Consider the following 24417-nt stretch of genomic DNA (forward strand, 5'->3'; position numbering starts at 1 on the left):
GAGGGCAGGCAGCGCGGCCCCAGCCCTGAAGCACCGAGCAGCGCAGCCCTAGCCCCAGAGCACCGGGCAGGCGGGCGGCATGGTCCCAGCCCCGGAGCGCCGGGCATGGCCCCAGCCCCCCCCCAAGCCCCAGGGCACTGGGAAGGCAGGCAGCGCGGCCCCAGCTCCGGAGTGCTGGGCGGTGCAGCCCCCAGAGGTAGCCCCACGGCACAGGTAAACTGGGAGCCAGAGCAGGAAGGGATCTGGGGGCAAAGCGTGGACAGAGCTAGGCCTGGCTCTTTGGAGAGGCTCAGCCTACCCCGGCCTGTGATACCCGCCACCCACGGGTACCACTGGTCTACACCACACTCAGAGAACAGGAGACCACAGCAGGGGTAGACACGCCCTCGCTTTGATCTAACTAGCCGGGGGTGCTGGACCAATTTGTACAGTGGAGGGGCTGCAAGCTATTGAACCAAACTGCAAACCCTGGATATGATGGAAACCACTTCAAGCCAGGGCGTGCGGCTGCCCCCTACTTCCAGCACCTATGTAGCTAGCTCCACTCCCAATCGTGGTGGCAATCTGGCAGTCAGGAAAGCAGCAGCGTCTAGCCTCTTAAGCACACTCCCAGTGATCAAAGAGGGTAGTGTGGACATGCACCGTGGCAGTAATTCATGAAGCAGCTGTAAGTCGATCTAACAGAGGTCGATTTATCTTTGTAGTGTAGACACAGCCTTAAAGAGGAGGATAAACTCTCCAGAGTTTGGACCAGAGGCTTCTGTGGTGAGAGGAATCAGGATCCTGATGGGGGGCAGGTTGATTTCAATTAGGAGCCATAACACCTTTGAGGAACAGGGCAGGAATCCTTTCAGTTCATCTCCTCACCCTCTCCAAACACAGAGGCTGAAACAACCTATCTTCCATCCCCGCTCCAACTCTTTTATAATCTGTGTCATTAGGTGTTATAAATATATTTACAAACAAAACCCACAAAGGAAAAAATCCACCCCACTGCTCTTCAGGAGAAGTGGGAGAGAGCTGAGACTCGCTGGGAGGGAGCCAATCTGTCCTTGGAGGGGAAACTTGGAAACTGAAACGAGGAACATGAGTGGCTCTGAATGAGTCGGGACTAGGCAAAGAAGCGGAGGCTTGGTCTGGGCCACTAGGAAACGACCTAGCTAACCCAGACCGCTTTTCCTAGTCTAGACAGACCCTCAGCGGTCGATGCTTCTAGGACTGAGGTGGGATTCCTAGATTCAGGGCTTTTCAAAGTCCCCCACCAGAGGCCCAGTGAAAATCAGTCCCTCTGAATTTGTGAATGTGGGCAGGGAAAAGGGGAAGAGGAGTTAATGATGGGAGACAGAACCTCCCTAACCGCACCCTCTTATCCCATGATCCCCAAACATTCAATAACCCCAGCACCCAGTCCCCTTTCACGTCCATCTCCCTCAGCCCCAACCATTCGATCCCCTAGTTCCCTGCCCAAAACCCGTCCCTCCACAGTTGATCCCCCAGAGCCCAGCACCCTGGGGGATTCAGGGAGGGGAGGAGTTACCAGCCCCCAAGGACACTCGCCCTGCAGGGAACAGCTCCAGGTAAGTGGGAGAGCGCAGCCCAGGGGCTGGTGGAAGATGGGGGGTGGGGACAGGTGTCTAGGGTGAAAGTGGGGCTGGCCCAAGTGTCGTTCTCCTCATCTCCATGACAGGGGGATCCCGGCTGGAAGGGGAAGGGAGAGGGGGAAACTTCACCCAGACAGAGGGAGCGTCTGGAGGAGTTTCTCTCTCTCCCTTCCCCCACCTGTGGCCCATCAGCTCAGCAGCCAGGGTTGCAGCAGGGAGGAGGGGCTGATCGGGGCTTCTCCTCCTCTGCCTGGGGTTTGCAGAGCCAGAGGGTCACTGACCAGCTGCTGCTCGGCTGCTGCTGTATCCTCACCCCAGCAATGGGCAGCCAGATCCTTGGGAGCCAAACGCCCCTGATGTGTGTAGGAATGAGGAAATGTTGTTTTTTTTAAACTATGGCCAGCCCTAACCTGGGCACTGATACAATTTTCCCTCCAGTGTGGAGGAGTCTCTGATGTTCAATATGGCATTCGCGCCACCTGAAGGATTTTCCCTGCTAAGAGCATTTAAGAGGTCTCTTTACTATGCTGATCTGCTGATGCAGGATACAGTCAGAGCCCAGCTGATGCTTCTTCCACATTCGAGGGATTCTCTCCAGTGTGCAGCCTCTGGTGTCTAGCAAGGGTGGAGCTCCAGCTGAAACTTTTCCCACAGCCGGTGCATTCATAAGGTTTTTCTCCGGTGTGAATCCTCTGATGCGCAGTAAGCGCTGAGCTCCAGTTGAAGCTTTTCCCACAGACAAGGCAGCTATACGGCCTCTCCCCCGTGTGGATTCGCCGGTGAGAAATCAGTTCCAAACTCTGACTGAATGTCTTCCAACAGTCGAGGCATTGGTAGGGCCTTTCTCCCGTGTGGATTCGCCGATACGTAATAAGAACGGAGCTCTGAATGAAACTTTTCCCGCAGTCAGAGCATTTATAGGGTTTGTCTCCTGTGTGGATCCTCTGATGTTGAAAGAGGTTTGAGCTCTGATTGAAGCTTTTCCCGCAGTCCAAGCATTTATACGGTCTCTCGCCGGTGTGGGTTCTCTGATGTGCAAACAGGTTTGAGCTCCAGTTGAAACTTTTCCCACATTCAAAGCATTTATAGGGTTTTCCCCCGTGTGGGTTCTCTGATTTTTAATAAGGCCGGAGTTCTCAACAAACCGCTCCCCACACTCAGTGCACGTATAGGATTTCTCTCCTGTGTGTTGTTTCTGATGCCTGCTAAGGTTTGAGCTGGATTTGAATGTTCTCCCACAGTCAAGGCATTCGTAAGGTCTCTCTCCCTTGTGGATTCTCTGGTGCACGTTCAGGTTTGATTTGTGAATGAAACTGGTGCCACAGACGAAGCATTTATGGGGTTTCTCCCCTGTGTGGATCCTCTGATGCACTACAAGGTGCTATCGGTAATCAAAGCTTTTCCCACAGTCGAGGCATTTTGAGGTTCGTCTCCTGTGTGGGTTCTCTGATGCACATTCAGGCTCGAGCTCTGAGTGAAGCTTTTCCCGCACTCGAGGCATTTATAGGGTCTCTCCCCCTTGTGGTTCCTCTGATGCACGATAAGGTGGGAGCTGTGGACAAAGCTTGTCCCGCACTCGCTGCATTTATAGGGTCTCTCTTTGGTGTGGATTCGCTGATGCACCACAAGGTGCGAGCGCTGATTGAAGCTTTTCCCACATTCAAGGCACTGATAGGGTTTTTCTCCCGTGTGGATCCGCCGGTGCGCAACAAGGTGTGCGTTCTTAAGGAAGCTTTTCCCACATTCGGCGCATGTGTTTTTTCTCTCTCTCATGGAGATTCTCTGCTGGGCAGGGGGTTTCTTGAGCTCCTGGCCTCCTCCCACACCATGAATTGCTTCACCCACTTTTTCCCCAGGCTCATTTCCCTGCAGCCTCTTTGACCCGCACTGACTCTCCCAGGTTTTCCCCTGCACAGAACTCCAGCAAACATTCCCTTCAGATCTTTCCGATAACGCCCCCTGCAGTTCCATTTGGTCAAGACCTTCCCGCTGAGGTTTGGTCTCACCCGCCACCCCATCACCTGAAAGGACGGAGAGACAAGAGAGAACCCGGAGGTGAGTTATTCCCCGTGCTGGGGAAGAGGAGGAACAGCAAAGAGAGCAAACCCAACACAATAACTTTTGGGGGAGATTGAGAAACCTGGGATAGATATTTCCCCTGGGCCCAGGAGAATCAAGGATGCTGAACTGACAGAGACAGGGTTTTGAGAGATTCTGGACCATTAACGTCTGTAAACTCCCTGAGCACTCAATGTTCTCATGGGTCCAACTAGCACCTGGTTAGCCAGTTGACTCATAGGCTTCTCTTCTCAAATGCAGGTTGTTTTAATCATTAGATAGATTAGGTTGTGAGCGGCTTGGAGCAGAGACTGTCCTTCACGAAGGCTTGGTAAGCACCCAGAAGGCACGAGCGTAAACACACAGTATAAGTAATCAACACATCTCCTGCTTACGTGGCGGGGCAGGGGGAGGGTGCGTGGAAATGAAAGTCTCTCTCACCCTGGATCTGGGGATCTTGGGATCCAGTCCCCTGAAATCTAACAGACTAGGGAAGAACCTGAGCAGAAAAAATGGCCAAATCACAGATACCACAGCTTCTAATAACCGAGGGGACGGGAATCCCTTACCCAGCGAGATCACCGTCTCAGAGTTCTCCTGAATGACGTCCCTATGGAGGGCTCTCTGACCGGGGTCCAGCAGAGCCCCCTGCCCCCTCAGTGAAACACAAAGCCACCTTCTCGAAGGCCACCAAACCCTGAAACAACAAAAATCCCCGCTTGCCGTCTGCTGCCTCAGCCACAATCCTGCCAGTCACAGGGGGGAGAGGGGGAAGAAAATAAAAACTTGATGCTCAGGGAAGACAGACTAGCAGGATCCCACCCCGACGCTGCTGTGAGTGGGGAGAAAGAGAGAGCTCCCTGTCCCACCCAGCACATGGAGGAGGGCAAGGGCCTTCCCGTTTACCACACAACTAATATGGGAGATAGAGCCACAGAGTAGGGTCCTGAGTGGGAGGGATAGCTCCGTGGTTTGAGCATTAGCCTGCTAAACCCAGGGTTGTGAGTTCAATCCTTGAGATGGCCATTTAGGGATCTGGGGCAAAAATTGGAGACTGGCCCTGCTTTAAGCAGGGGGTTGGATTAGATGACCTCTTGAGGTCCTTTCCAACCCTGATATTCTATGATGACAGGAATCCCAACACCCTCCCCATTCCCAGAAGCTGGTTGGAAAAAATAGGCCTCACGGCTGGGTACGGGATACTGGACTAGATGGACCTTGGGTCTGACCCACTATGGCCATTCTTATGTTATTTTGCAGCCCACCAGGGCACCTCGGGAGGTTGCAAAAGCAGCCTGAGTCCATGTCACACCCCGACCCCTGGGTTGCTTTATCCCACCAAAGAGCAGAATCAAAGGGGACGCACTGGGGGGATCCCACCCAATGTTCCCTCTAATTTTTGAGAGGCCGTGTGCACAAAAAAATTCTTCTGCACAAACTTTTGTGAGCGCGGGGTTTAGGATCTGTGTGCGAGCGCCCACGCCACAGCTCAGAGGGAACAGTGATCCCACCCTGGCAGCCCCCGGGGACTCAGGCGGGACAGGACCTGGCTTTTCCTCTCCCGGCTCCTCACCTTGTTCCCAGGAAAGTCCGCTCTGCCTGGGGTGCTGCAGTGAATGGATCTGGGCAGAGCTGGGAACTTTGAACCGCTTCCAATTCCCCGCCCCCCCCCGCCGCGATTCTTTTCCGCCTCCTTCCCCTTCTTCCTCCGCCTGAGAGATCTGGATCGGATCCGGATCGGATCCGGATCGACTCCGGTGAGCGCTAACCGGAGTCAGAGCCTGCGCCTCTCCCTGGGGGTGGGTGAGCTCTGGGACTCGCAGACACGCGGGGAGCACAGACGGGGCCGCTTGTGCAGAGTCACTGCCCTGCCCGGCCCCGGCCCTTTCCCCCGGATCCCCCCATCACCTGCGGGCTCCGGCTCGGGGGCTGGTGCGGGCCGAGCCCGGGGCGGAGCGGAGGGTTAGTGCCGGTCTCTCCCCGCCGGCCCCGGCTCACAATGGAAGCAGCACCTGACCCAGGAAATTCAATCCTAGGGGGCTGATATCCTGAGCAGAGAGAGACAGACACCAGCCTCCTCCCCCCGAGCCAAACCCAGAGCCCTCTGGTGGCAAGGCGAAAGCACCAGCTTTCCCGGGCTTCCCCCTTTCCCCTCCCCAGGAAAGACAAGCAGACCCTCGGAGTCCCTCCCCACCGGCCCTTGCAGTGACTCTGGCTACTGAATCCTAAGCAGGGCTTCATTTGGGCCAGGGACTGCCGGGCCTGAGCCCCGGCACCTCTAGGCGGGGCAATTCAGAGCCCCAGGAACTCTGGCCCGGGCAGTTCAGAGCCCCGGCACCTCTGGGCTTGGCCGTTCATAGCCCCGGCCCATCTGGGCCTGGCTTTTCATAACCCCAGCACCTCTGAGCCTGACAGTTCAGAGCCCCAGCAACTCTGGGCCTGGCTTTTCATAACCCCAGCACCTCTGAGCCTGACAGTTCAGAGCCCCAGCACCGCTGGGCCTGGCAGTTTAGAGCCCCAGCAACTCTGGGCCTGGCTTTTCATAGCCCCAGGAACTCTGGGCCGGGCAGTTCAGAGCCATGGCACCTCTGGGCCGGGCAGTTCAGAGCCCCGGCACATCTGGGCCTGGCTTTTCATAGCCCCGGCACCTCTGGGCCTGGCAATTCAGAGCCCCGGGACCGCTGGGCTTGGCAGTTCATAGCCGCGGCACTGCTGGGCCTGGCAGTTCAGAGCCCTGGCACTGCTGGGCTTGGCAGTTCAGAGCCCCGGCACCTCTGGGCTGGGCAGTTCAGAGCCCCGGCACCTCTTGTGGGTCGGTTGTGGTCCGCCTTGCCTGGCATTTGCTGACCCTGCAGTAACCCAAAGCCAGTTAGTGCAAATAATGGCTCAGATCAGCCCTGGGTGTTAATACGTTGGGTTATTTTTGAAGCCAGATCCCCAGCTGGTGTAGATCAGGCCCTGTGGAGGGCTGGGGGGTTGCAACACACACACATTTTGCACAGATTAAGGGTGTAGCCAGATTCTGCAGCACCTTCAGCCAGCAGGATCGGCGTAACCCAGCAGACAGGATGTAAGCCGGAAACATGGTTCCCTGTTGGGGGGTGGGGTTCTTACCTTCACTCCAACCAGTGCCCTCTCTGGCCTGGGGTCCTCGGCTCTTGTGGAACAGAACCTCTGTCTTCCCAGTATGGGATGTCCTGGGGTCTCTGCACTGAGTCTCTTGTGGGAGTAGCAGGAATGTCACTCCTCCACATTCACCTCTCCCAGCTGCAGCAGCCAGGGGGGCTCCGGGGTCCCCAGCCGCCAGGGCTCTGGGCTCTTGCAAAGGGACAATGCAGGGAAACAGGAATTCACCCAGCAACCAAGCGTTACTGTAGCCAGTGCAATTCACTTCCTGCTGGAGGGGATCTGGTTCTTGACATGGGCTGTGGGATGGGATTCCCTGGGCAGGTCCTTGTAGTTAAAGGGCAGAGAGAAGGAATCTGGCTGGGTCCCTCCTGGGTCTGGGATGGGGAGGGTTCATCAGCTGTGGTCCTTTTTTTTGCGTGGGGGGGGGAGGGGGGCGTATAGTTGGCTATATAAGACAAAGCCCCTAAGATGGGGACGGCTGGTCCCCTTTGGCTGAGGATTCCCAGTAAATACTGCTGAAGCTGGGGAAGCCGCTGCCCTGCCTTGGGATGGCCATGAGCTTCCCGCTGGTCTCAGGGGCTAAAAGGGGGCAGATGGAGGGGGAGGGATGGGCAGAGTCTGCATCAGGCCCAAACTGACTGCACAGGTGGAGTGAACAGCTGAAGGCAGGGGAAGGAGAGAGGGCAAAATCAGGGTCATGGGGTAGGAGTCAGGGTAGAGGCACTTCCAGGCAGTGGCAGAGGGGGGAAAACCCGCCCCCACAATTGGTTACACTTTTGAGTACCTTATTTTTATGGCGTTTGTAGCCCATTTCACGACTTCGATGCACGATTTGCAGACATGACTCCTCCCTGTCATATAAACCGATACATTTGCACACTAGGGTCTGTAAATCTGCGTGCCCGGCCCCCTGCAAGCTCGGCACCCTAGCTGTTCGCCTGCCCCTAAATCTGGCCCCGTATGAAAGAGGAGCCAGCTGCAGTGGTTTCAAAAATAGGGGGCAGAGGGGCTTTTTCTTCCCCTCCCCCAGGCATCTCAGCACCCGCTTCCCAGGGATGTTTTCAAAACAGCACCAGTGCATCCCATTGCCTGCTCTTTTGTATTGGATATGATGGACCAAGCTGCTAAAAGAGGCTTGATTCAATGAAATATCTGACATCTATTCCCTCCAAAAAACCCTATTATTGTCATACATATTTTTGGTGTTTGAAAGACTCATCAGCTGCGTCTGCATAAAGCCTCAAACCAGGTCACACATTTGTCTTATTTAGTGTTCTCTGCGGGCTTGAATTGCACTGTAGGGTTGCCAAGTTTGGGTGGACGGATTCCTGGAGGTTTCATCACATGACGTAATCTTTAACTCAAGATTCCTCTTTAATTCCTGGTGACTCCAGGACAATCCTGGAGGGTTGGCCACCCTCCTGGACTCCCTTTCATGTAAGCCACTGCAAATGGAGTTTCATTATTTATTTAAAATTATTATTTGTATTACTCTCAGCACGTCATCATTCACCTTCGGTAACACTGTGCAGACAGATGTCGCCGCGCTCTTTGTTACATATTCTTAATAGCAACTAAACAATGAAACTCTTAATAGTTGCTCACAACTTCAGCCATCTCAAATTACAGTGTATCTAGTGTAATGTTTAATTGCAATATTATAATTTAGTTTGTCATGTTTGGTTTCATTTCATGGAGGAGAGGTCCATCGATGGCTGTGAGCCAGGATAGTCAGGGAGGGTGTCCCTAGCTTCTGTTTGCCAGAAGCTGGGAATGGGTGACAATGGATGGATCACTTGATGATTCCCTGTTCCGTTCATTCGCTCTGGGGCACCTGGCATTGCCCACTGTCGGAAGACAGGATACTGGGCTAGATGGACCTTTGGTCTGAGCCAGTATGGTTGTTCTTATGTTCAATTTTTTTATAACGCAAGTTTATTCCTTGGGCTAAAAGTTACAAGGTGGGCACCATCACTTCCTCCTGCAGCTGTTTTGTGTATAGTTAGGTGCCTGCCTAGCTCATTCCCACAAGAAGCAGTTCAGGCACTTACCTCCCCTGATTCCAGGAGAAGATTCCTGTTCGTGGCTCGCCAGGTAGAGCTAGGTGCCTATCTGCAGTGGGGACTTAGGCACTGAGCTCTGTGGTAGGGTGGATCTTAGCACACACCCCTCTGGTCGGCATCTTCCATGGGCTGGCTGAAGCGGTTCCCCGCCAGGCATGCTGGCTTTTGTGAATGCGATTCTGCGATACCTCTCTCTCCCCTGTGCACTTAACTCCGGCGCAGCGGTGTTCCCGAGACTTTCTATGTGCCTAAAAGCTAGACTTTGTGATCCTGAGCATCATGGCGCCCCAGTTCCCTTGTGAATCCAGCTCCGGGTCTTTCCCACCCTGCTAAGAACGGTGATTTTTGTTTGTTTGTTTTGTTTTTTTGTTAACCGCAGGGTAACTAAGGTGCAGGAGCTATTCTAAAGTAAAAACACAGCAGAGGACAAGGCACTTTGGTTTTACCTGGGAGGAAAAGGCCAGAGAAAACGTGTCTTAAATAAGATCAGAGGGCAATGTGCTGACACGTTTGTGCCAAAGTAGAGACATGCAAATGTTGTGTTGAAAACCTGTGCAATATGTGTGACGGGGCGGGGTGTGGTGGGGGGAAGTCGGTATAAGGAACAATGGTAGATTTGCTTTCAAATGTATTCATGAGTAAGGCTAAGATTTTGTCACGGGTATTTTTAGTAAAAATCACGGGAAGGTCACAGATAAATCACAGAAGTCTGCTCCCCGCAGTGCGGGGCTGACAGCTGGAGGCCAAGTCCCGCCACCCGGGGCTGAAGTTACAGTCACCTAAAATCACCGTGACCAACTCGTAGCCTTATTCGTGAATATTTCAAATATGGTTTGCAACGCTTTACACTATGGTCAGTACTGTGTGTGCATTCCATATTTGTGTCACATGGAAACTCTCAGGCCTAATCTACACTGGAACGAGACTAAAAAAGAACAAATACCTTCATGCCGGGTTTTCCATACAACAGCCTTGGGGGTTAACTCTGTAGAACACTTTTTCCAGTTTACAAAAATACAGTAAAAGCGGCGTTATCCGGCACTCTACCAACCGGAGAGCTCTATAAACCGACATTTCTGATCTTCATTGAAAGTCCAGTTTATCGTCCAGTTGGCGTGGGCCCGGCAGGCTCCCCACCTGACTCCGTATGGTTCCCTGGAAGCGGCGACATTTCCCTGCTGCTTCTAGGTGCAGGAACAGCCATGGGGGCTCTGTGCACTGCCCCTGCCCCAAGTGCTGGCTCCGCAGCTCCCACTGGCCGGGAACCGCGGCCAATGAGAACTGCGGGGGTGGTGCCTGCAGATGGAGGCAGTGCGCAGAGCCACCTAGCCGCGCCTCTGCCTAAGAGCAGCAGAGACATGTTGCCGCTTGCAGGGAGCCGCCCGAGGTGAGCACCACCCGGATCCGGCACCCCATAACCCTTCCCGTGCCCCAACCCCCTGCCCCGAGCCCCCTCCGGCACCCAAACTCCCTCCCAGAGCCCGCACCCAGCACCCTCTCCTGAGCCCCAACCCCCTATCCTGAGCCTCCTCCCACACCAAAACTTCCTCCCAGAGTCTGTGCTCCACATTCCCTCCTGCACCCCAACTCCCAGCCCTGAGGCCCCCCCCCGCACCCAAACTCCCTTCCTCTTAGTTAACCAGAATTTTTGACTTACCAGCTCCCCCCATTTCCCTAACATGCCGGATAACAAAACTTTTATTGTACTTTTCTTTGTATCCCAATTTCTTTTTGGGGAAACAACAGGTCAAAAAGGCTCCCCTGCCAGCCTCCAGTCCATTTCTGTCCATTTTTTCAATCATTATTCAAACAAAGGACTCTAGAGTCTGAGAAACTGCATTCTACTTTATTGTTTCAAAGCAAGAAATAAAAGACAACCCGCCTGATGCCCAGCCCGGCACGGTGCATTTCAGCCCCAGCCCGGCAAATTGCTGCCCCTGGCCCCTGCACGCACCAAAACAGAGCAACATTTTGCACTTGGTAGAACATGGGCGCGAATGTGTGAGAGACCCTGGGATCCCGTCATAGCCACATGCGCTTCAAGAGACCCAGCGAGCACAACTCAATCTGAGCTAGAGAACAAGGCGAAGTAGCAGCATCTCCAATCCCAGCTGAGGCTTTTATTTACCCAGGACACGCCTGGTGTGTGTGGGGCCAGCGTGGCCAAGAGTCTCCGTTGCTCCCACGTAGGGTGCTGCGGTAGATGGGGAGAGGGTGACCTGTGACCAGCTCCGTTGCCCTCTGCTTTGGTAATAAGGGTCAGCCTGGCTTCAGGCCTGTTGGCTTCTCTGCCTCTTCCTCCCAGGAATCTGGGGATCCTCCCGCCCACCCTCTGCATCACTTCCCTTGGGGCATGATACATAGAAATCAGAGCTGTCCTCATCCAACACTCATAGGACATTGCTTGTAGAATAGCCTTGGCTCTTGGGCTCCCTAGCTCTGTATATTCCAGCTCCCACACTCTCCCGTTCCAGACAGTATTTCACATCACTGCCCGGGTCAGGCAGCAACATCCTTCCCCGTTTCGGTCTCTGCCTCTCAGGCTGCGACTCCTACTCTGCCCCCACCAGCATTCGTGCCCATGGTTATTTATAATGACTATTCCTCAAACCACACTAAAAATTCACGACAAAAGGATGTGGAAACAGAATAAAAGAAAGGGCTAGTCGAGCAATCGATCGCTTCTCGTGCAGTCCCCAGTGCATCGACATTACGTCCCCTCAGGCTAAACGAAGAAAGATGCGTGTGACCAAACGGCCTTCAAGTATATAAACAAAACCTGACACTTTGAGGGTGGGCTATAAAACAATTTCTGGTTCACACACAATGATGAGCATGTTCAATCTGACGCAGAGGAAAACGGATGTACCCGTGTTCTCCACTAAACTGCCTATACCCACTTCCCCCGGAGCCCCCTTCTTATTTAGACCTATTATTTACAAAAGTTTTGCATCCTCATAATGAAAAACAAAATAAGAACATAACAGTGGCCATACTGGATCAGACCAAAGTTCCATCTAGCCCAGGATCCTGTCTTCCAACAGTGGCCAGTGCCAGGTGCCCCAGAGGGAATGAACAGAACAGGGAATCATCTAGTGATCCATCCCCTCTCACCCATTCCCAGCTTCTGGCAAACGGAGGCTAGGGACACCATCCCTGTCCATCCTGGCTAATAGCCATTGATGGACCTATCCTCTGTGAACTTATCTAGTTCTTTCTTGAACCCTGTTATAGTCTTGGCCTTCACAACATCCTCTGGCAAGGAGTTCCACAGGTTGACTGTGCGCTGTGTGAAGAAATATTTCCTTTTGTTTGTTTTAAACCTGCTGCCTATTAATTTCATTGGGTGATCCCTAGTTCTTGTGGTATGAGAAGGAGTAAATAACACTTCCTTATTTACTTTCTCCATCCCAGTCATGATTTTATAGATCTCAAACATATCCCCCCTTAGTCGTCTCTTTTCCAAGCTGAAACGTCCCAGTCTTATTAACCTCTCCTCATACGGAAGCCGTTCCATACCTCTAATAATTTTTGTTGCCCTTTTCTGAACCTTTTCCAATTCCAGTATCTCTTTTTTGAGATGAGGTGACCATATCTGCAGACAGTGTTCAAGATGTTGATGTACCATGGATTTATATAGAGGCAACATGATATTTTCTGTCTTATTATCTATCCCTTTCCTAATGATTCCCAACATTCTGTTCGCTTTTTGGGCTGCTGCTGCACTTTGAGTGGATGTTTTCAGAGAACTCTCCACAATGACTCCAAGATCTCTTTCTTGAGTGGTAACAGCTTAGACCCCATCATTTTATGTGTATAGTTGGGATTATGTTTTCCAATGTGCATTACTTTGCATTATTCAAAACCTTATAAAAACCCAACCTTCCTATCTGCAAACAAGCTGAGCTTGACAAGAAAATGCCCGGAAGCTGCTTTATCAATGAAGTGGGGTTTAAACTCAGAAGGATCACACTGGATTTGGGATACACTGGTATCGTGACAAGTTCAGCTCCAACGCTGGTGAGTTTGACATAGGATCACAGAGTCTCAAAGAGCAATTCCTAAGCGTGGGAGCGGAGATCACTGAGTCATGTGACACGTTGAGAGGCAGAAGGGTAGAACGGGTGAGATAAACTCTCCATGGCTTGGACAGATGCTGCTGTCATGAGGCGAGACCACCAGGGTGACGGGTGAAGGAGGGGAATTGCTGTAGCTCACCCCCTTGACCCCAAGTCACATGGAGGCTTCACCACCACGTTTTTCTCTCCCCTGCTCCAACTCTTTGAGAATCGCCTCTTCCGTTCTATAAACAACCAGAGCCGGCAGCTTCTTCGGCACAACCTACAGCACGGTGAGAAGAACTGGGAATGAGACAATCTGTCGCCCATAGGGTCAGATTCATCTCTTTTGGGCCCCGGCGCCCAGACCGTGGCCCTGCCCCCGCTCTGCCCTGAGGTCCCGCCCCCACCTGACCTCTTCCGTCCCCGAGGCCCCGGCCCACCTGGCCTCTTCCCCCACAAGCCCTGCCAAAGCTCTGCCCCAAGGCCCCATTCCCGCTCGGTCCCTCTGCCCTCAGGCCCCGCCCCCACTTGGCCTCTGTGCTCTGAGGCCCCATCCACCATTCACACAGGGGGAGGAGGTGGAGAAGAGCAAGCAGGTTGGTGGCATTGTAAACCCAGCGCTGGTCCCCAAAGGAAGAACTCAGCAACTCTGACAATCACTCTGCTAACGGTGGGGACCACTGTGAATGAGAAGCTCCGGGTCGGTCTAGATGAGGAAATGCGTTGGCGGTTCGGTCCGCGTCAGGAGAAATGTGCTAGCTATACCTAATCCCGAGTCGAGCGGAAGTGTCAGAGGCCAATGGGACTGGCTTTGAGGGGAGATTCCTAGGGCTTTCGGCTTTTTTAAGCATCCTACAGTGGGACGCTATGGAAATCAGTGCTTCTCAGAGGGGTAACGATATGGGGCAGCACCTCTCTAACCGCAGCCCTTCTCCCGTGATCCCCAAATTTCTCTCCTGGGTGGAGTGTCTGATGTCCAACATGGAGTTAGCTCTGCTTGGAGCTTTTCCCACAGTAACAACCTTTAAGAGGTCTCTTCGCTGGGTGCATTTGCTGATGCCTGGCGCAAACTGACCCAGGCTGACGCTTCTGCCCCACTCAGGGTTTGGCTCCTGCGTGGATTCTCTGGTGCACAATGAGTTGGGAGCTCTGGCTGAAGCTTTTCCCGCAGTGAAGGCAGTAATAGGGTTTCTCTCCCGTGTGGATTCCCTGATGTCTAATGAGGCTGGAGCTCAGGTTGAAACCTTTCCCACAGTCCGAGCATTTGTAGGGTTTCTCCCCCCTGTGCAGTCTCTGATGGGTAATGAGCTGTGAGCTCTGAATGAAGCTTTTCCCACATTCTAGGCAGTTGTAGGGTTTCTCTCCCGTGTGGATTCTCTGATGTGCAATCAGGTTGGAGCTCTGCCTGAAGCTTTTCCCACAGTGCAGGCATTTACAGGGCCTCTCCCCCGTGTGCAGTCTCTGATGTACCACAAAGTTGGAGTTCCGATTGAAAGTCTTTCCACAGTCCAGGCATTTGTAGGGTTCCTCGCCCGTGTGGATTCTGTGATGCACAATCAGCTCTGAGGTCCGACTGAAGCTTTCCCCACAGTCGGGACATTTATAGGGTCTTTCCCCCGTGTGGATTCTCTGATGGGCAACAAGAACGGAGCTCTGTATGAAACTTTTCCCGCATTCAAGGCATTTGTAGGGCCTTTCGCCCGTGTGGATTCTGTGATGGGCGATGAGGTGCGAGTTGTCACTGAAACTTTTCCCACATTCAAGGCACTTATAGGGTCTTTCTCCCGTGTGGGTTCGCTGATGTCTAATGAGAAGTGAGCTCTGACTGAAGCTTTTCCCACAATCGAGGCATTTATAGGATTTCTCCCCTGTATGGGTTCTCTGATGTCTAATAAGATAGGAGCGCCAATGAAAGGTTTTCCCGCACTCCACACACGTATTATCTCTCTCTCTGGCGTGGATTCTCTGCTGGACTGTGGTTTCTTTGAGATCGTTGCATCCTCCCACACGGTGAATAGCTTGAGCCACGTTCTCCCCTGGCTGGTTTCCCAGCTGCCTCTCTGACCCGCATTGATTTCCAGAGTCCTGTGTGTGACTCTGGGGAAAGCTCCTTTCTGATGTCACTGATAACACTCTGCGCAGTTCCGCTTGTCCAAGGCCTTCCTGCCGTTGATTCTCCTCCCCGTTCTCACTGCCCATCTTACCAGCTGCTGGGACAGAGAGAGAATCCAGACACGAGTCGTTCCCGGGGCCCGGCAAAAGGGGAACTGCTAAGAGAGAAACACAGCAGGATAACTGCTGGGGAAATTGAGACAGGTAAAATTTCTAACCCATCTGTCGTTTCAACTTCTCTGAAGTGGGTCCCTGGTGCGACATGAGCCATTACAACTGGGTTATTCTGCCTCATATGTTACCTGCCAGCAATGTGTTCTTGGGGAATCAGGGCTCAGTATCCAGCTGTCTGACTCACGAAGGACATCCCCCCTCCCCAGCCGCTGCTTGAACCAAAACCGATCAGAAGAAAGACTTACAAAAAGCAATGAAAAGGCGGTGGGAGGCACACCTAAACCCTTGGGATAAGGGTGACAGGATTAAGGAAAGTCTCCTAGCCTCCCCATAGGCACCTGGTGGTCCATGATCCATTATGAGTGGGAAGCAGCCAGCGATAAAACCAATCTTCACAAATGGGAAGGAAACGTAAAACATCAAGAAGATTGAACCAAGAAGAGAAACAGCTCTTCTTTGAGGGAATTTTGATTTGTTTGCTTTAATTTTTTGTTTTTTGTTTTAGTTTAGCAATCTTCTCTGACATCCTTCCTGGCCCATGGGAAAAGGAAGACAGAAGGCAATAAATTCTGGAAGTGAATCACTGGCTAGATAAATGGCATAAGGTGGAGAGTTTGGGGGTTTTGGGACACTGGTCCACCTTTTATGTGAAGAGGGGGCTGTATAGTTTGGAAGGCCTCTACCTCAGTAGAAGAAGGACCAACCTTCTCAGGGTCTGGTTGGCTATGGTAATTAGGAGGGCATTAAACTAACAAAAGGGTAGCGTAAAAAGAGGAACAACCAGAGCACTCAGCACAAAATCAAAATGGTGGAAACAAAATTAATCAAGGACGCAAAGGACACGAAGCGAAGAAATTCTTGAATTGCCCATACGTCAATGCTAGGAACTTGGGTAAGAAACAAGAGGAATTGGAAGGACATATTTCTGAGTGTAAATCTGATCTCACTGACACTACAGATCCCTGGTGGGATGATTTCCATGACTGGAAGGTTAAAATAAATCATTATAACCTATCTAGGAAGGACGGAGTGGGCAAAAGTGGGGAGCCAGTGGCATCATTGATGACTTGGAAGAAAATGATCTTGAATGGTTATGGATCAATGTCCTAACAGATAAAGCACAAGATGGGGTATTACTTGGTATCTGCTACAGACCATCAAATTTCACTAAGGAACAGGATGACTGGGTCCTTAAGAACCTATCTATAAAGCATAGGGAAAAAAAGCTGTGTGATCATGGGGGACTTCAGTTTGAGTGACAAACGCTGGAGGTCTCATGCCGCCAGTGCTAAAACATCCTTGGAATCTCTAAGCATTATAGATGGCAATTACCTGGCTCAAACAGGACCTAACCACAGAACTAAAAATCAATGGTACCTTAGGTACCAGGGATCACGACCTAATCACATTTATATACTTGGTCAAGTTTCACACAGCTGAAGACAATTAAGAGCCAAATCAGCTGGGAGAAAGAACTGAAGCAGAAAAATGTGAATGACAATTGGGAATTGTTTAACAACTTGATGCTCAAAAAGCTATGACCCCACAATCCAAGAAGAAGGATGTATTGGTTAAAAAAATGATCTGGTTTAGAGAGGATGTGAATGCAGCTATAAAAATTTAAATATACAGATATATAAAAAATGACAAAAGGAGAAGTTTATAGTATTTAATATAAATCAGACGCTAGGCATGGTAGAAAATTGGTAAGGAAAGCAAAGGGACACAAGAAGAAATCTATGGTTCTACGAAGAACAATAAGAAGTTTTTAAAGTCCATTAGGAACAAAAAGAATCCTAACAATGGTACTGCAAGAGGGAAATGGTAGAATTTTCTATAATAATGCATATGAGGCAGATGTGTTCAATAAACATTTCTGTTCCATACTTGGGGGGAATACAGATGATGTAGTCCTTTTATATAATGATACTCTTTCCATTCCATGACTATCTCAGGAGGATGTTAAACATCAGCTACTAAAGTTACACATTTTTAAATCAGCAGGACCAGATAATTTGCATCCAAGAGTTTTAAAAGAACTGGCTGAGGAGCTCACTGGATCGTTAAGGCTGATTTTCAATAAGTCTTGGAAAATCAAGGAATTTCCAGAGGACTGGAACAAAACTAATGTTGTGCCAACATTTAAAAAGGGTAAATGGGATGACTCAGGTAATCATAGGCCTGTCAGTTTGACATCAATCCTGGGCAACATAATGGAGCGGCTGATACAGTACTTGATTAATAAAGAATCAAAGGAGGGTAACATAATTAATGCCAATTAACATGCATTTATGGAAAATAGATCCTGTCCAACAAACTTGATATCTTTCTTTGACGAGATTACATGTTTGGTTGAAAATAGGGTTGCCAATTTTGGTTGGACGTATTCCTGGAGGTTTCTTTAATATAATCTTTAATTCCTGGAGACTCCAGGACAATCCTGGAAGGTTGAAAAGATACTACTGTTGATGTAATTATACTTAGACTTCTGTAAGGTGTATGACTTGCTACCATATGACATTTTGATTAACAAACTAGAACAATAAAAAATTAACATGGCACACATGAATGAATTAAAAGCTGGCTAACTGATAGGTCTCAAAATGTAATTTTAAACAGGGAATCGCCATCAAGTGAGTGTGTTTCCAGTCAGTTCTCAGCCCTCCGCTATTTAACATTTTAATTAACGACCTGGAAGAAAACATAAAATCATCACTAATAAAGTTTGCCGATGACACAAAAACTGGGGGAGTGGTAAACAGTGAAGACAACAGATCACCGATACAGAGCGATCGGGACCACTTGGTGAACTGGGCGCCAAGCAAACAATACGTGTTTCAACACAGCTAAAAGTAAATGTATACATCTAGGAACAAAGAACATTGGCCATACTTCCAGGCTGGGGGACTCGATACAAGGAGGCAATAATTCTGACATAGATTTGGGTGTCATGGTGGATAATCAGCTAAACATGAGTTCCCAGAGCAATGCAAAAAGAAAAGGAGTACTTGTGGCACCTTAGAGACTAACCAATTTATTTGAGCATGAGCTTTCGTGAGCTACCGCTCACTTCATCAGATGCATCTCACGAAAGCTCATGCTCAAATAAATTGGTTAGTCTCTAAGGTGTCACAAATACTCCTTTTCTTTTTGCGAATACAGACTAACACGGCTGTTACTCTGAAACCTGTCAGAGCAATGCAGTGGCTAATGCAATGCTTGGAAGCATAAACAGGGGAATCTGGAGTAGGAACAGAGGTTATTATTTTATCTCTGAATTTACTGCAATGCGACCTTGGCTAGAATATTGTGTCCAGTTCTGGTGTCCAAGAAGAATACGGATAATATGGAGTGTGTTCAGAGAAGAGCCATACAACGATCAAAGGATTTGAAAACATGCCTTATGGTGGAACAATCAGGGAAGCCATTTAGCTTCACACAGAGAAGCTTAAAGGGGCGACTTGATCATGGTCTAGAAGTGCGTATGTAGGGAATAGAAATGCGGTAGGCGAGTGCTCTTTAATGTGACTGACAAAGATATTAAAAAAAATCTAACGGCTGGAAGTTGAAGCGAAATAAATGCCGACTAGAAAACCGGCACAATATTTTAACGGTGAAGGGAATTAACCACTGCAACAATTTACCAAGGGTGGTTCGGGTTCTCCATAACTGGACATTTTAAAATCAAGCCAGCTTGTTGTTCTGAAAGCTCTATTGTAATTCAAACAGTAATTGATTCGGGAAAGTCCTATGGCCCAGGGGCATCAGAACGGGGTGGGGGTGGGGGGAAGGGGCCATGGCCCATCCACTCTTTGCCAAGGGCCCAGCCCCTGCCCCTCTTCTTCCACCTGAGGTCCCGCCCCCCAGCCAGGACAGAAGCTGGAGCCCGGCCCAGGTAAGAGCGGCCCGGGGAGCCCGGGCAGCTGTGCGGAGGTGCAGATCCTCCACCTGCCCACGGCAGGGGGGCCCTGAGAGCAACCCTCAGCCCGTGTCCCTGCCCCCGCCCCCAGGACCAGTGCCAGGGCAGATGGTGGGTCCGCGGCTCTTCACAGCTGCCCAGGCGGCTCCTACCATGGCCCGGCTGTGGCTCTTTGGCCCCCGAGGCCCCAGCCCCCAGCCAGAAGCTGGAGCCGAGTCAGGGTAAGAGCCATGCGAGCAGCTGCTCGGTGTCACGGACCCTCCACTGGGCAGGCAGTCCAGGGAGGCAGGGACACGGGGCGGGGCTAGATTCCGACTTGGCCAGGGGGGCGTGGCTTCGGGGGAAAGAGGAAGGGGAGGGGTGGGGCCACGAAGGAGGCAGGGCCTTGTGCCCCCCCCCCCCCAGTTTTAGGCAGAATCTCTCACCCCCGCTATGGCCTGTGTGTAGCTGGATATCAGACAAGTTGATCACAGAGGTCCTGTCTGACCTTATAAGATATGCATCTAGGAAATTAAGGATTCCTGGCCCCTGTTGCCAAGTTTCACCTTGGCCTGGACCCTGAGTAGCCAGAGACACATGGCTTGAAGCTTCTGCAGAGCCAGCACCCACTGCCGACTTTTGGCACCAAAGAGCTGAAGGGTTCTGAGGTCGAGTCTCTGAACAGCTCCACCTTCTGTGGCGACAGTGAGAAAGTCAAGTCAGCGAGGGGAGTGAAATCAGATGAGATCAGGGTGTGCCATGGGTAGAGCCTTTGTCACAAAGAACACTGATTTTAACACGACCCTGTGATGCGCTGGGGGTCCACGGGATCTGAACGGACGAGAACATGGTCACTGAACCCCTGGGGAAAAGCAGATGGCTGATGGGGCTGTGAGGATGAAAATCTCTCTCCTTCAATCTGGGATTATGGGATCCATTCCCCTGAAATTTAATGGACCAGGGAAGAACCTGAGAAGAAGGTGAACTGGGCACAACACCCGCCGCAGCTTCTAATAACCGAGGGGACGGGAATCCCTTACCCGGCGAGGTCCCCGTCTCGTAGTTCTCCTGCATGACGTCTCTGTAGAGGGCTCTCTGAGCGGGGTCCAGCAGAGCCCCCTGCCCCTGGGTGAAATACACAGCCACCTCCTCGAAGGTCACCGGCATCTGAAACACCAAGAGTCCCCCACTCAGCACCTGCTGCCCCAGACACAGTCCCGCTAGTCATGGGGGAGGAGGGCCGATAAAACAGAAACTTGTGGGGGAGGGTGTCACAGGGGAGCAGAATCCCACCCCCACCCTGCTCAGAGCAGCCAGGAGGCTTCAGGGTGGGGAGATGGGGAGAGCTCCTTGTCCCCCCCAGCCGGTGGAGGAGGGTAGGGGCCTTCCCGGTTATCACACGCCTACCAGCCAGAGGCTGCCACAGGAAGTGGAGCCCCTCAGCAGAGTCCAGGGACAGGAACCCCCAACCCCCGCCCCATTCCCAGCAGCTGGGGGTGAGGGGACGGAGCCTCTCCCCTGGGCCTCACTGCGGGGTGCTCCCTTCGCATTCCACCGCAGCTCCCTGAAAATCCCCTACCTGAGCCGGCTCCACCACAGCCATTTCCCTTCCCTGTCCCCCAGGGGGATGACAATCCGGAGCGAAACGGGGTTTATTTCAGAAGTGGCTTGAGTCCATTTCACACCCCAATTCCCCCCTCCCCGTCCCCTCAAGGCTGTTTCCCCGCAGACAGATGCTTTAGAGCAGTAGTGGGTCACGACATGTAAGGCACTGGGTAGCAGCAGCTCTGGTCAATACCACCAACCAGGCCATTAAAAGTCCCGTCAGCGGCGCTGCCCAGCTAAGGCGGGGGTGCGGGGGTGCTAAGGCAGGCTTCCTGCCTGTTCTGACACCACGCTGTGCCTCGGAAGTGGCCAGCAGCAGTCCAGCTCCTAGGCGGAGGGGCCACGGGGCTCTGCGTGCTGCCCCCTGTCCCAAGCACGGGGCTCTGCACTCCCACTGGCCAGTTCCCAGCCAATGGGAGCTGGGGGGGCGGTGCTTGTGCACCTCCACCTAGGAGGCAGGGCTGCTGCTGGCCGCTTCTGGGGCAGGACGCGGCCTCTGGTGCCAAGACAGGAAGCCTGCCTTAGCACCCCTGCTGCACCGCTGACCGGGAGCCACCCGAGGCAAGCCTGCACCCCAACTCCCTGCCCCAGACCTGAGCCACCCCCAAACCCAGAGTCCCTTCCTACACCCCAAACCCCTCATCCCCAGCCCTACCGCAGAGCCTGCACCCCCAGCCCAGACCCCTGACCCCCTCCCACACCCCAACCCCCTTCCCCAGCCCTGAGCCGCCCCCAAACCAAGAGTCCCCTCCTGCACCCCAAACCCCTCATCCCCAGCCCCACCACGGAACCTGCACCTCCAGCCCAGAGCCTTAACCCCCTCCTGCACCCCAACCCTCTGTCGCAGCCCTGAGCCCCTCTCACACCCCAAACCCCTCATCCCCAGCTGCGTTGGATCATGGGCACCAACAATTTTCTTCAACTGGGTCGCCAGAAAAAAAGTTTGAAAACCACTGCTTTAGACCAGGGGTAGCCAATCGGTGGACTGTGGGCCAAATCGGGACCGCCAGGCGCTTCTGAACAGCCCGTGAAATCTTTTTATCCACTTCTTATTGTGACTGCCAGGGGCGGATTACCGCACGGGCCAACGGGACCCGTGCCCGGTGGCCCCAGCCAATTTGGGGGCCCCCCCCGAAAACCTCCCCCCGCTACGGCTCCAGGGCTGGAAGAACTTCTCCGGTCTCAGGGCCACAGCGGGGTGTGGGGGGGAGAGCGAGTAGGGGGAGGGACCATGGGGAAGGGGGCGGAACAGGGTGGGGTTGAGGGCGGGGCTGCAGGTGGAAGGGGGCGGGGCCACAGTGCTGGCACCGCCCTGCAATGCTCTGGCCCAGGGTCCCCTCCCCCCACCAGTGTTCTGGCCCAGGGTCCCCAGGAGACCTTAAATGGGGCTCTGGACCTTAATGATGCCCTGACCAAGAAATCTGGACCTTGACCAAAAATATCTAGAGAATTGGCTACCCCTGGCTCTGCCAGGCTGGGAAAACAGGGGGTCACTTTAGCCCAGCGGCAATCCGGCCCCTCCCACCGGGACTAAGGTCCCCCCCCCAGGAATAGAGTCTCTGAGCCCAATGCTAGAAAAGCGCAGCATCCAAGGGGAACATGGTCCCCAAGGGCAGCAGGTCCCAGGGGTGCAGGAACAATCTGTACCGTGGGGGGGCTGGAAACCCAACTGTAAACCCTGGATATGATGGGAACCCTGACAAGCCAGGGGGGGCGGGAGTCCCCCTAGTTCCAGCCCCGGGGCAGAGTCACTTTCCTGCCTGGCCCCGGCCCTGTTCCCCAGGTCTCCCCATCACCTGCAGGCTCCGGCTCAGGGGCTGGTTCCAGGCACAGGCGAAAGTCCCCAGCTGGGCTGGGCACGGGATTGGGGGAGGGGGGGCGTGGGCCTGGCTGAAGGGCTCTCCCCACGCAGCAGCAGCTGCTGGGTGCAGATCACAATGGAGGAGGCAGCCACCCGGCGCATGGGTCTGACCCAGGAAGCTCAATAGTATGAAAGGGAGAGAGACAGAAAGCGGTGCCCTCCCATCCCCACAGCCAGGGCCCTCTGGTGGCAGCTGGGAAAGAACAAACCAGAGGCAGGGCTGCAAACATTGTATTTCAAAAATAAAGAAAGGCCTGTTTTCTTAGCACCCCTTCCCCACCCCTCCGCCCAATATCATCATTAATAACAAGCCGTGCTCACCTGCAGTCTCCAGGGGTATTTCCTGCTGTGGGCAGAGGCGGATTAAGGTGTCATAGACTCTCAGGGTTGGAAGGGTCAATCCCCAGTTTTTGCCCCAGATCCCTAAATGGCCCCCTCAAGGATTGAACTCACAACCCTGGGTTTAGCAGGCCAATGCTCAAACCACTGAGCTATCCCTCCCCTCCAGGGGCCCTGGGCCAGACCAAGTGGGGGCCCCTCCCCACCCCTTCTGCCTGTGGCCCTGCCCCCGTTCCTCCCCCCCCCCCACAGTCCCGCAACCTATTGGCTCCTTTCTGCCCCCCACCCCACTGAGACCCCAAGACCAGAGAAGCGCTGTCCCCCCGACCAGGGCCCGGGGGCCACAGCGGGGAGTGAGAGCTCCCCCAGCCCTGAGTCTGCAGCACGGAGCCAGAGCTCCTCCAGTCCCGGGGCCGCAGCTGGGGTCTGGGCACTGCGGCTTCCCTCACCACCCCGCGCGTCTGCGAAGGCCCAGGGTTGGGGCACTGCGGCTTTGCCCACCCTGGCCTCCCGATGCTTCTGCCGGGGCCCCAGATCAGGGTGCTTCCCCCATCCGCCCCACAGCTTCTGCCGCGGATTTCTTCTGGGGTGTCCATTTTTCTGCCTCCCCGCCTCAATTGGCCGGGGCCCCTGGGCACAGGCCCCATTGGATAATCTGCAACCGCCCACGGCAAAGCCGACATAGTCAGTGGCCTTAAAGCAAATTCAGAGGTTCTCACGCAGAATTTTTCTTACTTTGCCGATCCATAAATTTCTATGATTAGCAAGGAAATATTTCTCCCTCGGGCTGTGCATGTGGTGATTCAATGTTTACCCATAAAAATCTAAGGCTGCCCATGTGGGTGAGAGCAGTAGCCAGAAGGCCGGGGCAGTACGGGGCCGGACTGCCCCTGGGCCCCCCACCTTTATGAGGGGGCAGGTGGCCCAAGGTGGCCTGGGGCTCGGAGCAATAGTAGGAGGGGCCTGGAGCTTGAGTGCTGGTGGCTGTGGGGAGGGGAGGGGCTGGGGCTGGGCTGGGGGCCGGCGTGTCCTAGGTTTTTGTAGCCCGAGGTGGCAACCCCACTCTGCTCCTCTGCCAACCTGTGCGTGACCATTGAAAAGTCGTCCTGCAGCGCACAGGCATACGCCTCCCCTGGGCCGCTCAGACGGAGACTCCACTTACCCTTCCCTCACCCCTAAGATAAGGAACCTGCCATTAGCGCGACCGTCCGCCCCGAATTGGGCGAAGGACAGTCCTGAAATGCAGAGTTCAAGTCCCAGTCCTGGGTTGAATGACTCCGGGACAGCATTTGTCCCCAATTCCCTGCAGCTCCGCTCTGCACCTGCTCAAGGCTCAGGTATGGTGCCAGCCAGTTCCCCGTGGGCTGGGCTGAGGTGGGCCTTAGCCCCCCCACCCCACCCCCCGCTCACCACAAGGTCCTGCTCCTCCTCTTCCCCCCTCCAGGTCCCGCATATAAACCAAACCAGAGAGCTGGGCTGTAGTAAGAGCAGCCCAGGAAGCCTGTGGGGAGCCCCG

General features: G+C 53.3%; 1 pseudogene across 1 annotated transcript; it reads right to left on the reverse strand.

Annotated features, from left to right (window-relative positions):
• Positions 1–50: 50 nt before the first annotated feature.
• Positions 51–22661, reverse strand: LOC140897933 (uncharacterized; annotated as a pseudogene). Its single transcript, XR_013634586.1, has 4 exons — positions 22498–22661; positions 20137–20263; positions 14013–15182; positions 51–3358 (listed from the first exon to the last, which is right to left on the reverse strand). The product of XR_013634586.1 is annotated as an uncharacterized LOC140897933 (transcript).
• Between the last annotated feature and the right edge of the window lie 1756 nt (positions 22662–24417).

The sequence above is a fragment of the Lepidochelys kempii genome, chromosome 14, assembly GCF_965140285.1.
Source record: "Lepidochelys kempii isolate rLepKem1 chromosome 14, rLepKem1.hap1, whole genome shotgun sequence".
Classification (NCBI taxonomy): Eukaryota; Metazoa; Chordata; order Testudines; family Cheloniidae; genus Lepidochelys; species Lepidochelys kempii.